A 9692-nucleotide genomic window follows, 5' to 3' on the forward strand; every position below is an offset into this window, starting at 1 on the left:
CCCTGGTGGCACAGTGGTTAAGAATCCGCCTGCCAATGCAGGGGACATGGGTTGGAGCCCTGGTCCGAGAAGATCCCACATGCCGCGGAGCAACGAAGCCTGTGCACCACAACTACTGAGTCTGCGCTCTAGAGCCCTCGAGCCACAACTACTGAGCCTGCAAGCCACAACTACTGAAGCCCGCGCACCTAGAACCTGTGCTCTGCAACAAGAGAAGCCACCGCAATGAGAAGCCCGTGCACCGCAACGAAGAGTAGCCCCCACTCGCCGCAACTAGAGAAAGCCCGTGCGAAGAAACAAAGACCCAACACAGCCAAAAAAATACATAAATAAATAAATAAAACAGGCTGGGGCGCAAAATAAGTTGGATGAGGTTGCTCTGGTGAAAACACACAGGGGACCCTGAGCACGTGCCTGTGTGTCAGTGCTTTTCACAAGACACCAATCTGTCTTAAACCAGCCTAAGTATGAATTAACGCTTTCAGTATAATGTTAGGTGAACGTGCTTTACAGGTTCAAAGTACAATAGATACGATCTAATAAAAAGAGAGAAAGAAAAGAAATTTTCCAGGTCATTTTGCATCACAAAAAAGATCAGAAGATCTAGTACAAAAAACAGAAGGCGTGTTAACAGCAAACCCATCTCAAACATCCTCTCCCCACCCACCAGGGTTAATTTCAGGTGACAACAGTAAACCATAACTCAACATTCGACAGAGTACTGGCGGTTCAGAGATGACAAAGGCATGGTCCCCAGGCTCTAAAAGCTCCCAAGGGAACAAAGATCTTCCCACACATAACAACCCACAATGCCCCAGTGGCAAGAGCCATAGGGTACAGGTATAAACAAGACAGAGAGGAGACCAGCTCTGCTTGGAGGAGGAAGGAGGGGGTGGGAGATGCTTCCCTACAACAGCAGTGATATTTGAGCTGGGCCTTGAAGACTGAGTAGGAGTTTACCACACAGGAAGAGAGAGAGGATCTGGGAAAGGGAAAAAGAACATTCCAGAGGAAGGGAAGAACACAGCAGAGGAAAGTGCACTGGCTGTCTGCTGCCTTTGAGGGGTTCGGGAAGCCAGAGATTTCTCACTAAGCCACCAAGCCCTAGCTGAGCAGCCACCCCAGAACTGGTCTGAAGTGGAAAGGTGAGAAAAAATAAACACAATAAAACATGTCCAGTGAGATAACTTTATTGGTCCAGACATGAACAGAGGTAGAGACGGAGGCAGAATGTTAGAGCACGTCTATCCCGGCAAGCATTTTCATCAAGAATCCGTTCTCCAGGCATTCCCAATATTTATGATTCTCCATTCAACATGTCATCCTGTCACTATAACTCTGTGTGAGATACGCCACCCTGGGCCAGCCCAATTATCCATACGATCCAATATTCTGTCTCTGACACAGCACTAGGGGACGTTGGTTGGGAGAAAACATGACAGATGTGACCCCACTGTCTGTGTCCACTTCAGAATGTTAGAAGATTGGTTGATGGTGGCTGAGAAGTCTAGCCTTATTTGCAAAGTGTGTACTTAAAAAGAAAAGAGAGAGAGAGAAAACTGTATTAATGTAGAACTTATGTAATTGATAATTCTTAGTGCTTCTCATTAGCCACTCTTCAATGAACAATAACTAAGTCTCTGCAAGGCCTTATATGATTTGGGGGGAAACTAGAGGAAACCATCCATTAATGTATTATTTAAAGTGGCTTCATCCTTCTTGCTAACAGGCTTATAAATACTAATGCAGATTCTTAAATTGGGACTAGTTCTAAAAGCTACACCAGACAAACCCAACCCATGCGAAAGATAAAGAACGTTCTTGCGTCTTCACTGACTTTGGGGGGGGTGGGGAGCGGAAGGTGGAACTGACCCCTGCACACGGCAGGTCTTTGTTGACTTAACTAAATTTCAATGGCAAGCTGTGCAGGCAAACTTTCTCTGTATAAATGCCATTCTCTAACAAGACCCACACTGATTTATTAGCTCCTGTATGAGCGGATCCGTCCAGTGCATAATGTTTTGTATCGCAAATCTTTGAGGGCTACTGATGGTTATTACTAGCACTACGCAGCGGGCTGGCTGAAAAGACCAACCCAGCTCATGAGCAGCCGTCCTTTCTATACCATGCATACATGGAAATTCCTCTTTGATTTGTGGTTTTAATCACGGCTTCCAAAACCCGTCATTATTTATGACTCTGACTTTTACACTGACGGTCAACGGGAAACACTGACTCGGGTCACCTGATAGGCGAGCACTCTGCAGCTCCAAGCTGCTCGTGGGCTCCACTGTGATATTATACATCTCAATTTTCCTGCCAACCCACCCAGCTGGGGACAGAGCTGGAGGAGGTGTGGGTGAGGGGGCCAGACTCTACACAGTCTGATGAATGGAAGAGCGCTACTGAAAAATGCAGCGACTTCTCCACTCAGACTTGAGGCAGATTCGAAAAGGAAAAAAAGGTTGCAAAACAAAACCCACAGCCCCTGGGGTGAGTGTATGCGCGTAGGGGGCTCTATTTTCCTACTGTTCAAAATATTTGAGACAATCAAGCAATGCTGGCCAACATTACACCACTTTTCTAATGACTGCCTTGGCCAAACTGCCAGGAAGGTCGCCTTCCTTCTTCTGGAAAGAAGCAAACTCCTCCGCGGATGCACCGAGTTCCATGCCTGTCTTACACGGTCCAACCCCGCCATCACCCTCCCCTCCTGCTCTCTGCCACCTTCCCCTTTGCACGGACTCCTTCCCCCAATCCACGGTTATGCTCTCCCCTGTGCCTTGATCTTAAAAAGCAATGCTTATTTTTTTAACTGAAGTATGCCATTCACACAGAAAAGTACACAAAAAGTAAGTGTTCCACTTGACTAATTTTTTAACTGAACATGCCTGTGAAACCAGTCCTCAGCTCAAGAAAGACAATTTAACCGGCATCTCCAAAAGCCCCCCATGCTCCCTCCCACTTACTGCCTTACCCAAAGGGGACCACTCTCCTGCCTTCTACACCAGATCAGCTAGATTGCTGTGCTTGTTTCCATACTCTGTGTAAACAGAGTCATCCAATCTCTACCCTTTTGTGTCTGGCTTCTTTCACCAACCACTATGTTTGTGAAGTTCATCCATATGTGTGTGACGCTGTAGATAATTCACTCTTACAACTGCATAGTTTTCCATCGTGTGAACATAACCACCATTTATAATCCATTTTACTCACGATGGACATTTGGGTGGGTTCCAGTTTTCGACTATTAAGAATAGTGCAACTATGACCCTGGCTTTGTGAAAATATGTGTTCACGTTTTGTGGGCAAGTAACCAAGAGTGGAACGGTTGGGCCATCCAAATCCTTTTTCTTTTCTTTTAAGGTTGTCAGAGTAGATATAAATAATGCAAAGATGTTCTGGGCTCTCTTATCCAGGAAGAAAAGCAACCCCTCCAGCTGCTTCTTCTCAAAAGGGTCTGTTTTCCTGGCTACACTGGGAGCTGCCAAGAACAGTGACCACTCCCCAAAATGCCCAATGGCCAGCCAGTGTCTGGAATACAGTGGGTGCTCGATGCACGGACTACAGACAACATATCCTCAACTTCCCGATGCCACTCATTCTGGCCCGGCTTCTGGCCCCTGGCTGCACTGGAAAAGTTCTCACTGAGGTCACTCACCCATTGCCCTCCTTGGCCTGACCCAACTCAACCGGCACCTCCCATCTGTGCCATCTCTACGTGCACCTTCCCTCTAGGTGGGAGCAGCTCTGGGATGGAGCCCAGGGTTCTTCATCCCTCTATCCCCAGTGCCTCCCCACAGGCTGGTGCCTGGGAGGAGCTGGAGAAACATCTGTTACATGGATGAATGACTTTCCAAACAGGGAAAGCAACCACTTGCCCTCATCTCTTATTTTTTTCCTCATTAGGCTAAGTGGTGTTTTGAAGCTCAAAACCACTTTCTCCTTCATTAGCTAGGTTTTGTTGCAAAATTTCTGCTTAAAAAAAAATCTTCATTTGTGAGGTAGAAAGCCATATAAAACTCTCTTTTTAAACAGAGACAATTTCAGGGAATCTCTAATGTTCATCTGTTTGTCTCATAGGAAATGGAAAATACAGAACAACAAAAGTAAAATGCATTACAGTTATCAGCCGGGAAGCACAGTTGACTCGGCCCACACCATGCTGACTCTTTTGTTCCTTGCTCACCCCCATCCTGTTGGGAGGAGACAGGTACATGCTTTTAATCCCCAACACACCAACAGGAAAAAGGAGACGTGAAGGCTGAACAACTTGTCAAGGGCTCCTCAACAAAGCATGGTCTGTGCCGGCAAAAGTCAGCTCTTCAAACTGAGCCCAGTGGGAAAGGCAGCCTTTCAGGTTGGCTCAGCTAATCAACAAGACTTCTGGGTGCGGACAGAATGAAATCAAGTTTCAGAGAAAGACAAATATATGATACCACTTACCTGTGGAATCTAAAAAAATGATACAAATGAACTTATTTACATTACAGACTCACTCACAGGCATAAAAAACAAACTTATGGTTACACCAAAGTGGAAAGGGGGGAGAGAGAAATTAGGAGCTTGGGATTAACATATATACACTACTAAATATAAAAGAGATAACCAACCAACAAGGACCTACTGTAGAGCACAGGGAACTATACTCGATATCTTGTAATAACCTATAATGGAAAAAGAATCTGAAAAAGGAATATATATATAATAAATATATAATAAAAAGAATATAAATATATGTATATACAACTGAATCAGTTTGCTGTACACCTGAGCCTAACACGACATTGTAAATCAACTACACTTCAATTAAAAAAAAAAAAAATCCCCCCCCCGCAAGAAAAGGAAAAAAAATGAAATCAAGTTTGATTTAGAACCAAGGGCCAAATCCAGCCCTGTGTTTGTAAATAAAGTTTTATTAGCAAACAGCCATGTTCATTCATTTATGTATATCTGTGAGTGCTACCAGGCTACAGGGGCAGACTTGAGTGGTTATAGCAGGCCTTCTGGCCAGCAAAGTCTAAAATGTTTACTATCTGATCCTTTACAGAAAAAAAAATTTGCCCATCTCTGACTTGGAGAATAGTCTGATGTCTGGATTTTGTTCTATTTCCCAACTATTAGCACATTTAAGTTCCTGTTCAAACTATTTCACTCAACAGGGGGGTCTTTACTTTAAAAAAAAAAATTGACAATCTTTGATTTGAGTTTATATAATAGTTCAGAGAGAAGGTTCAATGGTTTGGTTTGGGGCTAAAATTAATCCATTTTCTCTGCTTGGCTGTGGTCCTCAAGCAGAACATTTTTACAGACCTGGACTAAGGTGGGCAGGTGAAATGGAATGCATTCTGCTCTGGAGGATGTCTTTTATTCAAGCTTGAACATACACCACTCCTTCTAGCATTAAGATTCAAAGAGTCTACCTGTATCCCTCTGATTTAGCTAATCCCGTTTTCAACAAAGGTCCAGATATTATTTGTTGGCACCTAGATTTTCTCATCAACGGAAGTACACCTTCTTCCAACTTCTTTCATAGATACCTCAAAAACTAAACATTTGAAAAGAAATACACAGTCCCCCAAATACTGATAGATTCTCCAAGTCTGTCTTTTGAAGCTAAACGCATCTTACGATAACATGGCAGCTGACTTCAGAAGTGAAATCCAGCTTTAAACTCTTCATGTACATGTCTGATCACATATGAAACTTTCAGCTCATTTTTTAAAACTTTCTGTTAAGGAAATTTTCAAACACATGCAAAAACAGAATAGTATAATAAACCCCACACCCCTAGCAACCAGTTTCAACAAGTATAAACATTCTGCCAATTTTTCCCACTCATCCTTCTTTCCAACTTTTTGATGACTTATTGTTTGTTGCAGCATTTTCAAAGCAGACCTCACACATTAAATCAGTTCATCCATAAATGCTTATTTGTTTCTGTTAGATAAGGTCCTTCTCCTTTGAATAAAACTGTGACACCACTATCGCATCTGACAAAATTAATAATGATTCTTAATATAACCTAATACCCAGCCCAAGTTTAATTTTCCCCAGCTGTCTCAATAATGTCTTTTTATAGCTGATTTGTTCAACTAAGGATCCAAATATGACCACATATTGTATTTTGTTGATAGGTCTCTTAGGTCTCTTTATATCTGCAACAGATTCCCCTCACTTTTTTTTCACCGACCACTGGCACACACTTAAATTCCAATTGGCCAAGCAAACCTTACCAGGAGTAATACCTCTTCAAGCCTCCACCTGCTTTAAGCAACCCAGACGGTCACTTTAAGCCCCTGAGGCACAGACGCATCCAGCTCCACCTTCTACGTGCAATCCACCACCAGGACCACTGTGCCAGACCATCCCACATACTTTCTGCTCTCAAGAGAAGGAATTTAGATTGCTTCAGCAAGCTAATTCACTAAAATTAAATCTTTTCTGTGCTGCAATGACCTGAAGACTCTGAATGATTTTAAAAGACAAGGCAGCCTTTCATTATGGCTTCGTTTTGAAGTTAGCCAATTTAATCAAGAAATCACAAAGTAAATCGGACAAGACTCGTCATCCAGTAATGACATTAATTGAACACCTAGATTATGGAGGACACTGGGTGATAAAAAAGGACGACCTATGTTCCTGCCCAAAGTGACTTAGAGCCTAAATGGAGCGGTTATCCCATCGTTTAGACAAAAAATGCCCAAAAAGGACAACAGATGGAGAACCACCGCAACCAACATCCATGCTCCTGCCATTAGCTTAAGAATATTTGTGAGGTCAATCTGTGTGATGGAATAAAAAAAGCAAGAATCAGAGGAACAGAGTTGGAATGCTAGTTCTATCATTTATGACCTGTGCCATACTGGATAAGTTAGTTAACCTCTCTGATTCTCAGTTTCATCATTTGTAAAACAGGAATAATCCCACCTACTTCATAGAGTAGCAGCCCTTAACACCGAATCAGAAAATCATATACGAGTGCCTAGCAATAAAGATGATGGTTAAAATAATAACAGTAATAAAATCATTGAATATAATACTCTATGTCAGGCACTGGGCTAAAATGTTTTATGTGTATTGTTTCATCTAATCCTCATATCAGTCCTATGAAGCATCTCCAATTCTTATGTCATTTTCCAGATGAAGAACATGAACAGAGTGAGTGATCTGCTCCCACTGTCTCAGCTCAAGGCAGGAAGTGGGTTACAGGACCTCAGGGTTCTTGCTATCAATCACAGCATGATAATGCCTCCCAAATACCACCCCAGTAAAGTGCAAAGGTGGGAGCCAGGGCTGCAAAAATTACTGGGGGGACAGGCCCTCCTATTATGGCTATTAATCTAACCAATTATATTGTATTTTCATAGGAACAGCACCCTGAAGCCCCCACCCCTGCTCAAAAAAAGAAGCCCCAGGAGGCTCCCAGAGTTGCCCTACCCATGGCATGGGTGTGTTCAGAGCCACAATGCTGGTTTTCTTCTTTATTGAGACGAGTCTTCAGCAGTCTGCTAAAGAGTATTTATGGCATTCTTTATCACAAGTCTCAAACACCCAATATTTGCACAAACAGGGCCAAAGGAAAATCAGAATTATTTTTTCCTATATAATCTCTTCCTTTTTGAACACATATACAAAAAAGACAAAAGGAAGCTAGCTGCCAGAAAAGAGGTCCAAATGCCTGCTGTCACCACGCTGTGAGAAGCCCAAGCTAGCCAAGTGGACGAAGCTCCTGGAAGAGAACTGAGGCCCTGACCTGCAGTCCCAGCAGATTTCCTGGCCAAGAGCCACGTGAGGAAAGCCATTTTGGACCTTCTTGTCTTCCCAGAGTTCACAGAGAACACATGAGGCTTCTGTATCACCCAGTCAATGCACAGAATTGTTAGAAATAACAAAATGCTGTTGATTTAAGCCACTGAGTTTTGGGGTGGTTTGTTAGATAACTGATATAGCCAGAAATCAGCTTTTCCAGCCAGGCCAAATATCGAACCTATGAATGAGAGGTGCCTTAACAGCAGCTTACTGTTGTTTATCAAGAGAAAGGCTACATTCCTTCCATTCAAAGATGCCCGCTGGCCGAAACATTCAGCTCTGTAAACCTGGGGCCAACACTGTACTTTGCCCCACAGTGTTAAATAATTATGAATAATGATCACAACAATAATAATGGCAGATAATATTTACCCAGCGTGTCCTATGTACAAGGCTTCACGCTAAATCTTTTATTATTTAAACTGCGCGGAAGCCTTTTGAGGTGGACTTCTATTATGCCCATTCTACAGATGAGGCAATGAGGCTCCAAGTGGTACAGTGACTTGGCCAGGATCACACAGCCAGTAAACAGTGGCTCAGGACTTCACCCTCTGGCCATCTGACTTCGGGACCCATGCTCCTAAACATTGGCCCCTTCAAGTGTCATTCTACTTTAATAAAGTTGCCTCCTTCTAAAAGAAATAATGTGCATAAAGGGTTTAAACTGCGCCGGACCTATGGTGTTTTCTGTAAACACCAGTTCTTGTTAGTAGGAAACTTGTAGATGGGGAAGGGAAGCGCACAGTAAGCCCCCATTAATGTTGGCTATTGTGATGGTTTGTACAGGCCTCCTTCAAGAGCAGGCAACCCGGCGTTTGGTAATTATCTGTTTACAAGTCGGCTCTCTCCCTGGACTGTGAGCTCCCTGAGAGTCATCACCGTTTCGGGTTCGAGTTTGTAGGTCCCGGGCTCCGCGCATGGCCGGCCCAGAACCAGCAGGTGCTCAAGAAATGTTTGTTGAATGGAAAGGAAATGCTTCAGTCACCACAAATGCGAACTTGCATTTCCAGGAACACCTTCCCCAGCCATCAGTCCTTAACGTGATTCTAAAGGAAAGAGCAAGAAGGGACAGGTGAAGGATACCCACCCAAGGGGCTCCTAGGGATGAGAAAGGAGCTGGGCTTGTGGCCAGGACACTGGAGAAGTCTGTGCGAGTCTGTGGCCGGCCACACGGGGAGCCGGACTTCCCAAACTCCCCAGCACTCTTAAAAGTCCCAGGGAAAACAGTGGAGACCCTGGGTGGAAGCCCCCGACCCCCAAGGTGGCCACGCCTCCTCCCTCCCGGAATCACTAGGAGGAGGGCCTAGCCCTCCCGCCCTTCCCGGGCCGCCGCAGGAGGAGGAGGAGGAGGAAGAGAAAGAAAGTGACAGGAAGTCAGAAGTTTCCCAGCAACAAAAATCCTCACCATCCTCGGCCGCCCCGCCCAGTGAAGAGGGACCACCGCAAGTGATTAAGGCAGTTGGGGGTCCCGCTATTCTGGGCCCAACACGGAGAGCCCAGCCCGTAGGTCCCACCCCCGCCTATCGTGCACCCCGAACTCTATGAGAGGTTCCCAGGGAGGGACGGGACGCCCGAACTGTTACTTACAATCGTCTAAGTCATCCTGCAAGTCCACAAAGTACAGAGGGATCCCTGAAAACCAAGAGACACATAAGGAGTTACAAGGAGGCTACGGCAGGCGGCCTCAGGGGCGGGCGGGGGCGGTCCCCGGGCCTCAAGGGGTGGTCCCGGCTTGGGGGGAGGGGGCGCCCCGGGAGTCCAGCCCCACTCACCCGCCATCTTGGAATGGGCCTGGAGGCGGGGCCGGCGCGCGAGGGGCGTGGCCAGAGGGAGATAGGCGGGGGTATCTGGCTTCGGATCCCGCCCCTCGTCGGCGGCCC

The 9692-nt window shown here is 45.2% G+C and overlaps 1 protein-coding gene across 1 annotated transcript in view; it reads left to right on the forward strand.

The window, feature by feature from the left end:
- The window catches only part of RAB22A (RAB22A, member RAS oncogene family), a 65062-nt gene that overhangs the window by 7703 nt on the left and 47667 nt on the right, over positions 1-9692 (forward strand). Inside the window, exon 2 of the mRNA XM_007449456.1 lies at positions 890-892. The gene's annotated coding sequence lies outside the window, so the exon portion shown is untranslated. The remainder of the gene's footprint in view (positions 1-889; positions 893-9692) is intronic.

This window comes from Lipotes vexillifer, unplaced genomic scaffold (genome assembly GCF_000442215.2).
Source record: "Lipotes vexillifer unplaced genomic scaffold, Lipotes_vexillifer_v1.1 scaffold524, whole genome shotgun sequence".
NCBI classification, from domain to species: Eukaryota; Metazoa; Chordata; class Mammalia; order Artiodactyla; family Lipotidae; genus Lipotes; species Lipotes vexillifer.